Below are 11,787 nucleotides of genomic sequence, written 5' to 3'. Positions count from 1 at the left end.
TTAGCTGACTACTAGCTAGTAGCTAGTTAGCTAGCTAGCTTCTGTTGGGGGATTCCGGTTTCCGAGGTAAATAGAAATACTTTAGAATAAAAACAGATCCACACCACATTGGGTGAGGCGGGTTGCAGGAGAGTATTTAGAAGTTGAGGTTTAGAAAAATATTTTTAAAAAGATAAGCGAAGAAATATATATATATATATAAAAGTATATATAATAAGATATATACACGGGACACGACAAGACGAAGGACAAAGACGTCTGACTGCTACGGATTGATCAGTGTGTTTATTGTAGCACAGTATTTCTACAATGTGTTTATTGTAGCACAGTATTTCTACAATGTGTTTATTGTAGCACAGTATTTCTACAGTGTGTTTATTGTAGCACAGTATTCTACAGTGTGTTTCCCTGTGTTGGTGATCAACAGAAGAGACAGGTTTCTGCTCCAGTCCATGGATTCCCTACGCTAACAGGTGCTTCCTCCTCCAGCGTACTAAGAAGACCTGAACCGAGTGCTCAGACAGAATGTCGCAAGGACGGAGGCGACCTGGCCAGCATACACAACACTGAGCAGCACAGCTTGGTGATGTCACAGCTGGGACATGGTCAGTGAAACACCGACACGCTCGAGCTCACATGTTAGACAGTGAGTGAAAAGGTTAAGTCTAACCCTCCCCTCCTTTCCTTTCCCTTCCCTCCTCCACCCCTCTCCTCTGTTCCAGAGGAAGCTGACGAGCTGTGGATCGGGATGAACGACATCAAGATGCCTCAGCTGTTTGAGTGGAGCGACCAATCCGCTGTCACCTTCACCAGGTGGGACGAAGCCATGCCAAGGGAGGGCAACTGTGTCTTGGTCAGAGGAGAGGTACGGTATACTCCCCACTGTACCATCCCCCTCCTCCACTCTGCCCTCTAACCCTAACACTCCCTAACAACCCTTAACCCTGGCCATAACACTCCCTAACAACCCTTAACCCTGGCCCTAACACTCCCTAACAACCCTTAACCCTGGCCCTAACACTCCCTAACAACCCTTAACCCTGGCCCTAACACTCCCTAACAACCCTTAACCCTGGCAATAACACTCCCTAACAACCCTTAACCCTGGTCCTAACACCCATTAACACCCCCTAACCCTAACACCCCCCTAACCCTAACACCCCCCTAACCCTAACACCCCCTAACCCTAACACCCCCTAACACCCCCCTAACACCCCCTAACCCTAACACCCCCTAACACCCCCCTAACACCCCCTAACCCTAACACCCCCTAACCCTAACACTCCCTAACCCTAACACCCCCTAACCCTAACACCCCCTAACACCCCCTAACCATGGCCCTAACACCCCCTAACCCTGGCCCTAACACCCCCTACCCTGGCCCTAACACCCCCTAACCCTAACACCCCCCTAACCCTAACACCCCCTAACCCTAACACCCCCTAACCCTAACACCCCCCTAACCCTAACACTCCCTAACCCTAACACCCCCTAACACCCCCTAACCATGGCCCTAACACCCCCTAACCCTAACACCCCCTAACCCTAACACCCCCCTAACCCTAACACCCCCCTAACCCTAACACCCCCCTAACCCTAACACCCCCTAACCCTAACACTCCCTAACCCTAACACCCCCTAACACCCCCTAACCATGGCCCTAACACTCCCTAACCCTAACACTCCCTAACCCTAACACCCCCTAACCCTAACACCCCCTAACACCCCCTAACCCTAACACCCCCTAACCCTAACACCCCCTAACCCTAACACCCCCCTAACCCTAACACCCCTAACCCTAACACCCCCCTAACCCTAACACCCCCTAACCCTAACACCCCCCTAACCCTAACACCCCCTAACCCTAACACCCCCCTAACCCTAACACCCCCTAACCCTAACACCCCCTAACACCCCCTAACCCTAACACCCCCTAACCCTAACACCCCCCTAACCCTAACACCCCCTAACCCTAACACCCCCTAACACCCCCTAACCCTAACACCCCCTAACCCTAACTCCCCCTAACCCTGGCCCTAACACCCCCTAACCCTAACACCCCCTAACCCTGGCCCTAACACCCCCTAACCCTAACACCCCCTAACCCTAACACCCCCTGACCCTAACACCCCCTAACCCTAACACCCCCTAACACCCCCCTAACCCTAACACCCCCTAACCCTAACACCCCCTAACCCTAACACCCCCTAACCCTGGCCACATTATGTCTCTCTGATAAGCTACCCAGGAAAGGGCTGTAAATAGCCCATATTAATATATGTAGCCTTAGAAATAAGGTTCATGAAATCAATAACTTGTTAACATCAGATAACATTCATATGTTAGCCATTTTCTTAGACTCACTTAGATCATTCATTTGATGATACATCAGTAGCAATACAAGGATATAACATCCATAGAAGAGACAGGAATGCTTATGGGGGAGGAGTTGCTGTATATATTCAGAGCCATATCCCTGTAATACTTAGAGAAGATCTTATGTCAAGTGTTATTGAAGTGTTGTGGTTGCAGGTTCAACTGGCACAAGCCTTTTCTTTTGTGGTGTTGCTATAGGCCACCAAGTGCTAACAGTCAGTATCTAAATATAATGTGTGAAATGCTTGATAGTGTATGTGATGTAAACAGAGAGGTCTACTTTCTTGGGGACCTGAATATTGACTGGTTTTCATCAAGCTGTCCGCTCAAGAGGAAGCTTCTTACTGCCCAGGAGTGTGAAGGTGACCGGAAAGGCACTGGAGCAACAAACCGCCCTTGCTGTCTCTGCCTGGCCGGTTCCCCTCTCTCCACTGGGATTCTCTGCCTCTAACCCTATTACAGGGGCTGAGTCACTGGCTTACTGGTGCTCTTCCATGCCGTCCCTAGGAGGGGTGCGTCACTTGAGTGGGTTGAGTCACTGACGTGATCTTCATGTCTGGGTTGGCGACCCCCCTTGGGTTGTGCCGTGGCGGAGATCTTTGTGGGCTATACTCGGCCTTGTCTCAGGATGGTGGTTGGAGATATCCCTCTAGTGGTGTGGGGGCTGTGCTTTGGCAAAGTGGGTGGGGTTATATCCTGCCTGTTTGGCCCCTGTCCGGGGGTATCATCGGATGGGGCCACAGTGTCTCCCGACCCCTCCTGTCTCAGCCTCCAGTATTTATGCTGCAGTAGTTTATGTGTCGGGGGGCTAGGGTCAGTCTGTTATATCTGGAGTATTTCTCCTGTCTTATCCGGTGTCCTGTGTGAATTTTAAGTATGCTCTCTCTAATTCTCTCTCTCTTTCTTTCTCTCTCCAGGAGGACCTGAGCCCTAGGACCATGCCTCAGGACTACCTGGCTTGTTGACTCCTTGCTGTCCCCAGTCCACCTAGCCGTGCTGCTACTCCGGTTTCAACTGTTCTGCCTGCGGCTGTGGAACCCTGACCTGTTCACCGGACGTGCTACCTGTCCCAGACCTGCTGTTTTCAACTCTCTAGAGACAGCAGGAGCGGTAGAGATACTCTGAATGATCGGCTATGAAAAGCCAAATGACATTTACTCCTGAGGTGCTGACCTGTTGCACCCTCGACAACCACTGTGATTATTATTATTTGACCCTGCTGGTCATCTATGAACATTTGAACATCTTGGCCATGTTCTGTTATAATCTCTTCCTTGCGGAGCGGCCTTTCAGGATTGGTTGACTTAGGACTCGTTTTACTGTGGATATAGATACTTATGGACCTGCTTCCTCCAGCATCTTCACAAGGTCCTTTGCTGTAGTTTTGGGATTGATTTGCACTTTTCTCACCAAAGTACGTTCATCTCTAGGAGACAGAACGCGTCTCCTTCCTGAGCGGTATGACGGCTGCGTGGTCCCATGGTGTTTATACTTGCATAGTATTGTTTGTACAGATGAATGCGGTACCTTCAGGCATTTGGAAATTGCTCCCAAGGATGAACCAGACCTGTAGAGGTATACAATTCCTTTTCTGAGGTCTTGGCTGATTTTGTTTTGATTTTCCCATGATGTTAAGCAAAGAGGCACTGAGTTTGAAGGTAGGCCTTGAAATACATCCACAGGTACACCTCCAATTGACTCAAATGATGTAAATTAGCCTATCAGAAGCTTCTAAAGCCATGACATCATTTTCTGGAATTTTCCAAGGTGTTTAAAGGCACAGTCAACTTAGTGTATGTAAACTTCTGACCCTCTGGAATTGTGATACAGTGAGTTATAAGTGAAATAATCTGAGATGTGTGCAAATCTGGTGGCCAACTACAAGAAACGTCTGACCTCTGTGATTGCCAACAAGGGTTTTGCCCCCAAGTACTAAGTCAAGTTTTGCAGAGGGGTCAAATACTTATTTCCATCATTAAAATGCAAATTAATTTATAACATTTCTGATATGCGTTTTTCTGGATTTTTTTTATGTTATTCTGTCTCTCACTGTTCAAATAAACCTACCATTAAAATTATAGACTGATCATTTCTTTGTCAGTGGGCAAACGTACAAAATCAGCAGGGGATCAAATACTTTTTTCCCTCACTGTAAGGTCCCACTGTTGAAAGTGCATGTCAGAGCAAAAACCAAGCCATGAGGTCGAAGGAATTGTCCGTAGAGCTCCGGAGACAGGATTGTGTCGAGGCACAGATCTGGGGAAGGGCACCAAAACATTTCTGCAGCATTGAAGATCCCCAAGAACACAGTGGCCTCCATCATTCTTAAATGGAAGAAGTTTGGAACCACCAAGACTCTTCCTAGAGCTGGCTGCCCGGCCAAACTGAGCAATCGGGGGAGAAGGGCCTTGGTCAGGGAGGTGACCAAGAACCCGATGGTCACTCTGACAGAGCTCCAGAGTTCCTCTGTGGAGATGGGAGAACCTTCCAGAAGGACAACCATCTCTGCAACTCTCTACCAATCAGGCCTTTACGGTAGAGTGGCCAGACGGAAGCCACTCTTCAGTAAAAGACACATGACAGCCCGCTTGGAGTTTGCCAAAAGGCACCTAAAGGACTCTCAGACCATGAGAAACAATATTCTCTGGTCTAATGAAACCAATATTGAACTCCTTGGCCTGAATGCCAAGCGTCATGTCTGGAGGAAACCTGGCACCATTCCTACGGTGAAGCATGTTAGTGTAATTATGATATTTCAGTTTTGTATTTCTAATAAATTAGCAACAATTTCTAAACCTGTTCTTGCTTTGTCATTATGGAGTATTGTGGGTGATTGAAAAGAAAAAACAACAATTGAATCCATTTTAGAATATGGCTGTAACGTAACAAAATGTGGAAAAAGTCAAGGGGTCTGAATCATTTCTGAACGCACTGTATACCTGTATATAGAAGCAGATCCTATTTACATATGTGGAGAGGTTAATAGTCTTATCGGGAGGTTAGATGGGAGGTTGGATGGGAGATTAGATGGGACGTTAGATGGGAGATGAATCGGGAGGTGAATCGGGAGCTTAGATGGGAGCTTAGATGGGAGCTTAGATGGAGATAAGATGGGAGAAGAATCGGGAGGTTAGATGGGAGCTTAGATGGGAGCTTAGATGGGAGCTTAGATGGGAGGTTAGATGGCGATAAGATGGGAGAAGAATCGGGAGGTTAGATGGGAGCTTAGATGGGAGAAGAATCGGGAGGTTAGATGGGAGGTAGATGGGACGTTAGATGGGAGGTGAATCAGGAGGATAGATGGGACGTTAGATGGGAGGTTAGATGGGAAGTTAGATGGGAGGTTAGATGGGACGTTAGATGGGAGGTTAGATGGGAGATGAATCGGGAGGTTAGATGGGAGGTTAGATGGGAGGTGAAATCGGGAGGTTAGATGGGACGTTAGATTGGAAGTTAGATGGGAAGTTAGAAGGGAGAATAGATGGGAGATGAATCGGGAGGTTAGATGGGAGGGTAGATGGGAGGTTAGATGGGAGGTTGGACGGGAGGTTAGACGGGAAGTTAGATGGGAAGTTAGAAGGGAGGTTAGATGGGAGGTGAATCGGGAGGTTAGATGGGAAGTTAGAAGGGAGGTTAGATGGGAGGTTAGATGGGACGTTAGATGGGAGGTTAGATGGGACGCTAGATGACTATATACATTATATTGATGATATTCCATTGCGTGTTACTCTGAATGACTTAATCATCATAGGAAAACCCTTTAAGAATTTACTCTAAAAGGTGTATCATTAATGGTAGGATATGCCCCTTAAGGCTTAAGCGATAACTATGCATTCATATCTGGCAAAGGGAAAAGCTGTGGTGGACTATATAGTTACCCTCCACGACTGTCTATAAACTTGTTTGGAATTTAAGGTTTTACCCCCCTACACAGATGGTTGAAGAATGTGGATGTTTTGACTTAATTGGAGAAGAAAGTAGACTTCCTGATCATTCTCTTTTTTTATTTATGATATTTTCTGTTGGCCATGAACTTTCTCAACCAGGTATTACTGTGCATCACACGGGGCAAAATATACATACCCCGTATAGGACTAAATGTAAGAACAGAAACGGGCCAAATGACTTTCTATGTTCTGAATTAGCATGTAGAGCTCTGGTGGAAATCATTGAACATCTGCAAAGAAACAACATTTTGATTTAGACGTGTGGTATGAAACATTTAGTGATATTATATATTCTGAAACAGGGGGGGGGGGGGAAAGGATGTGAATAAAGAATGCACCACCAAACCAAACCTTTATTAAAATGATGAGTTAATGATGAGTTAATGAGTTAACGGACTTGTAGTTTGTAATGCACAAGTCTGAGTACTTATTTATACAGTGTAAAGACAAATACAAGAGGACATTTTAGGAAGGAATTTAAGAAAAAACAGCAAGTGTTTGATAAAAAGACTATTTAAAACGGAGATGTCAGAGAGGGCTGTTATTACACCTCGAGCAGATACAGACAAGAAATCCTCAACAAAATGAGCCAAATCAATAAGTTGGTACCAATACGACATAAGAAAATTCCAAATGGAAATCAGAGAAGAGCAGGAAGGGGGGGGGGGGGGGCTGAACTCTGACATTATACAGGTACTTAAGAAGTGGGAGAAGGGGTTTGTTCTCAGGAAACGAAAATGAGGCATATTTTAAGGAATCACTTTTATAAAGACATATGTTCCCTGCAAGCTAAACTGGAAGATACTATGTTAGAACCCTCTTATATATTGTAATGAAACATTCTAGAACCCTCTTATATATTGTAATGAAACATTCTAGAACCCTCTTATATATTGTAATGAAACATTCTAGAACCCTCTTATATATTGTAATGAAACAGGCAGGGAGCATTGGGTTCGGTCTGGAACCCTCGACCTTCTAGCCCGAAGTCAAGCACGCAAAAGCATGCTCGAGCGACAGAGTCGATATCCGCGCTTATAAACCCAGGGTCTTGTCACGAGCGGAATGAACAGTTTAAGGAGTGAGTCAAACGCAGGAGACTGAGGTCCGTTGGAACAATCTTAATTTAATAAATCCACGGGTAAGTTTCACATACGGCTGGGAGCATAACAGTCAGAAAAATGGACAAAAAGAAGCTCCGTTCAAAAGGCAGACGGGGCGCAGCCCGGCAACCCTAATGCCTAGATAATAAAAGTAACACCACACGTAACAACGAACAATCCCGCACAAAATCCTAGCTAAACACAGACAGACTAAATAACCCCCCCACTAATGACAAAACACAAAACAGGTGCAAACAAACACCAGACATAACTAATAGACACTGAAACACAGATCGGTGGCAGCTAGTAGGCCGGCGACGACGACCGCCGAGCGCCGCTCGACCGAGGAGAGGCGCCCCCTTCTGTGGATGTTGTGACAGGTCGTTACACTATGTAACCCATATTTAATTGAGGAGCTGTCTGTGGCAGAACTCAAGGTGATTGATGCCCGAAAAAAAAAATTGAAAAAGCATTTGGCATTGATGAACTACCTAATGAAGTTTTAAAATCCCCTAAATTAATTGACGTCCTATATAATTTGCTCCAAATGTGTTTTGAGTACAGTATACTAACATCCACTTTGGTATAAGTCTATAGGGAATCCCATTCTCAAATCTTTAAAAAAAAATTGACCCGAGAGTGCCACTGAACTATAGAGGCATAAGTTTATTAAGTACGGCCTATAAAGTACGGTCATCTCAGTGCAAGCGGCATCACTACAGACCCTGGTTCGATTCCAGGCTGCATCACAACCGGCCGTGATTGGGAGTCCCATAGGGCGGTGCACAATTGGCCCAGCGTCATCAGGGTTTGCCCGGGGTAGGCCCGTCATTGTAAATAAGAATTTGTTTTTAACTGACTTGCCTAGTTAAATAAAGGTTAAATAAAGGTTAAATAAAGACCTTTTTGGAGGATCAAAACATTCTGGTGGAAGAACAAAATGTTTTTTTTTGTAAATCCAGAGCCTGTATAGATCATACCATTTGCACACACTCTATATAGATTTTTCTATTGTGTTATTGACTGTACTTTTGTTTACTCCATGTGTAACTCTGTGTTGTTGTTTGTGTCGAACTGCTTTGCTTTATCTTGGCCAGGTCGCAGTTGTAAATGAGAACTTGTTCTCAACTGGCCTACCTGGTTAAATAAAGGTGAAATTAAATACAAATAATAAATATCTTCTGGGTCTATACAACAGTCAGAAATAGATGACAAGAAGAGAAGCCTACTTTTGCGTGTTTCGTTGATTCCCAGAAAGCTTTTGATTTTGTACATTGGGATCTTTTAGCCTGTATTTTGTTAAAGACAGGGGTTGATGGGACATTTTATCACATAATCCAGTCTCTTTACAAAGTACCAATTTGCTTGTGTGCGTGTTAATGAATATCGTACAGATTGGTTTCCCCCACACACTCAGGTGTAAAACAAGGAGACACCTTATCACCTACTTTGTTTGCTATGTTTATTCATAAATTCCCTGTGGCTCAGTTGGTAGAGCATGGTGTTTGCAACGCCAGCATGGTGTGTGCAACGCCAGGGTTATGGGTTCGATTCCCACGGGGGCCAGTACCAAAAAAAAAAAAATGCATGAGAATGAAATGTATGTATTCACTACTGTATGTCGCTCTGAATAAGAGCGTCTGCTAAAATGTAAATTAAACATTAAGATATGAGGAAATGCTAAGTATCCTTTTATCCTATATACTGATGATATTATTTTGATGGCAGAAACTGAACAAGACCTGCAGAAAATGTTGTTATATACAGTCAATTGGTGCATAAGATGGAGACTCACGATCAACCAGACAAAAACACAGATAATGACATTTAGAAAACCAGGTACTAAGAGAAGTGTTTTTCCGTTTCTGTGAAGACCATTCTTGAGTTTACTAGCAATGATAAATATTTGGGTCTTTTTAAATCGATGAACATCTGCCCTGGTCCGACTCAGCAAATAGAGCTCTTGGGGGGGAGTTATGGGAAACTAACCCACTTAAAAATATTGGTTATGCTACATATTCCAAACTGTATCAAACACGGAGTGTTCTGTTCTGGACTATTCAACAGGAGTGAAGGGGTGCTAAGAGGTCTCTCAAAAACACATTTTTCAGGATTTATTTATCTGTATATGATATGTATGTATATGTGTTACTGCTGGATATAATTATTGTTTGCTATTAGGTATAGATGTTATTTCACTCTCCATGCTATGCGTACTGCAGAGAACACTAGAAGAAGAACTATCACTGAATTACAACAGTGAATTATTGTAATGTTTGTTTATGTGTCAATTAATCCCATAAGGGATGAGTTGCCAATTGGCGAGATTGACACAAAAATAAATATAATTCATACAGATGTTGTGTTTTTTTTCCAGACGCAAGGCTACTCAGGTGGATGGACGGATGGTCCCTGAGCCTGGCCCAAGACGAGCCAAACAGAGACTGGCCCTGTGTCTACCTGGACGTGGAAGGCACCTGCAAGACAGCCCTTTGTAACCACACCTACCCCAGGTGACAGTCACCAACCCCAGTGTGTTAGTAGTCACCAGGTGAGACAGGTACCTACCCCAGTGTGTTAGTAGTCACCAGGTGAGACAGTCACCTACCCCAGTGTGTTTGTAGTCACCAGGTGAGACAGGTACCTACCCCAGTGTGTTAGTAGTCCCCAGGTGAGACAGGTACCTAACCGTGTGTTAGTAGTCCCCAGGTGAGACAGGTACATAACCCAGTGTGTTAGTAGTCACCAGGTGAGACAGGTACCTACCCCAGTGTGTTAGTAGTCCCCAGGTGAGACAGGTACATAACCCAGTGTGTTAGTAGTCACCAGGTGAGACAGGTACCTACCCCAGTGTGTTAGTAGTCACCAGGTGAGACAGGTACCTACCCCAGTGTGTTAGTAGTCACCAGGTGAGACAGGTACCTACCCCAGTGTGTTAGTAGTCCCCAGGTGAGACAGGTACCTAACCGTGTGTTAGTAGTCACCAGGTGAGACAGGTACCTACCCCAGTGTGTTAGTAGTCACCAGGTGAGACAGGTACCTACCCCAGTGTATTAGTAGTCACCAGGTGAGACAGGTACCTACCCCAGTGTGTTAATAGTCCCCAGGTGAGACAGGTACCTACCCCAGTGTGTTAGTAGTCCCCAGGTGAGACAGGTACCTAACCGTGTGTTAGTAGTCACCAGGTGAGACAGTCACCGATCCCTGTGCAGTGCCGTAATCCTATTGGTTGGTTCCCCCATAGCCGTCCCGCCCACGGCCCCATCCCAGTACCCCGAGGAGTGTACACAGGAGGAGGAGGAGGAAGAGGAGTTCAGTTTTTGGAACAGCCCTAGGTTCTGGTTGCCCTTCAGAGGGCACTGCTACAGCTTCGTCACTAACCACGCGGAGTGGGCCGATGCCTCCGTCTTTGCCGAAGCGGATCCTCTGTTTGGTCCACCACCCAGGACAATGGATCGGACCCAGCCGGCGACCCAAAACAACGGCACCGCAGAAGGGGCAGACGGAGCGGTCTTCTGGTCAGGCTCCGTAGACAGGCACATCGCACACCGCTCCCGAGCATACTACTCGCCAATGTCCAGTCTCTTGACAACAAGGTGGACGAAATCCAAGCAAGGGTTGCCTTCCAGAGAGACATCAGAGATTGTAACGTTTTTTGTTTCACGGAAACATGGCTCACTCGGGATACGTCAGTCGGTACAGCCACCTGGTTTCTTCACGCATCGCGCCGACAGAAACAAACATTTCTCTGGTAAGAAGAAGGGCGGGGTGTATGCCTTATGATTAACGAGACGTGGTGTGATCATAACAACATACAGGAACTCAAGTCCTTTTGTTCACCTGACCTAGAATTCCTTACAATCAAACGCCGACCGCATTATCTACCGAGAGAATTCTCTTCGATCATAATCACAGTCGTGGATATCCCCCCCCAAGCAGACACATCGACGGCCCTGAAAGAACTTCACTTGACTCTATGTAAACTGAAAACCACATATCCTGAGGCTGCATTTATTGTAGGTGGGGATTTTAACAAGGCTAATCTGAAAACAAGGCTCCCTAAATTTTATCGGCATACCAAATGCGCGAACCAGGCTGGCAAAACACTAGATCGATGTTATTCTAACTTCCGCAACGCATATAAAGCCCTCCGCCGCCCTCCTTTTGGAAAATCTGACCACGAGTCCATTTTGTTGCTAGACAGAAACTAAAAACAGGAAGCGCCCGTGCCCAGGTCTGTTCAACGCTGGTCTGACCAATTGGATTCCACGTTTCAAGATTACATCGATCACGTGGACTGGGATATGTTCCATTAGTGTCGAACAATAACATTGATGAATACGCTGATTCGGTGAGCGAGT

This window comes from Salmo salar, chromosome 03 (genome assembly GCF_965601325.2).
Source record: "Salmo salar chromosome 03, fSalSal1, whole genome shotgun sequence".
In the NCBI taxonomy this organism is placed as follows: domain Eukaryota; kingdom Metazoa; phylum Chordata; class Actinopteri; order Salmoniformes; family Salmonidae; genus Salmo; species Salmo salar.
This window is presented reverse-complemented; position numbering follows the sequence as displayed.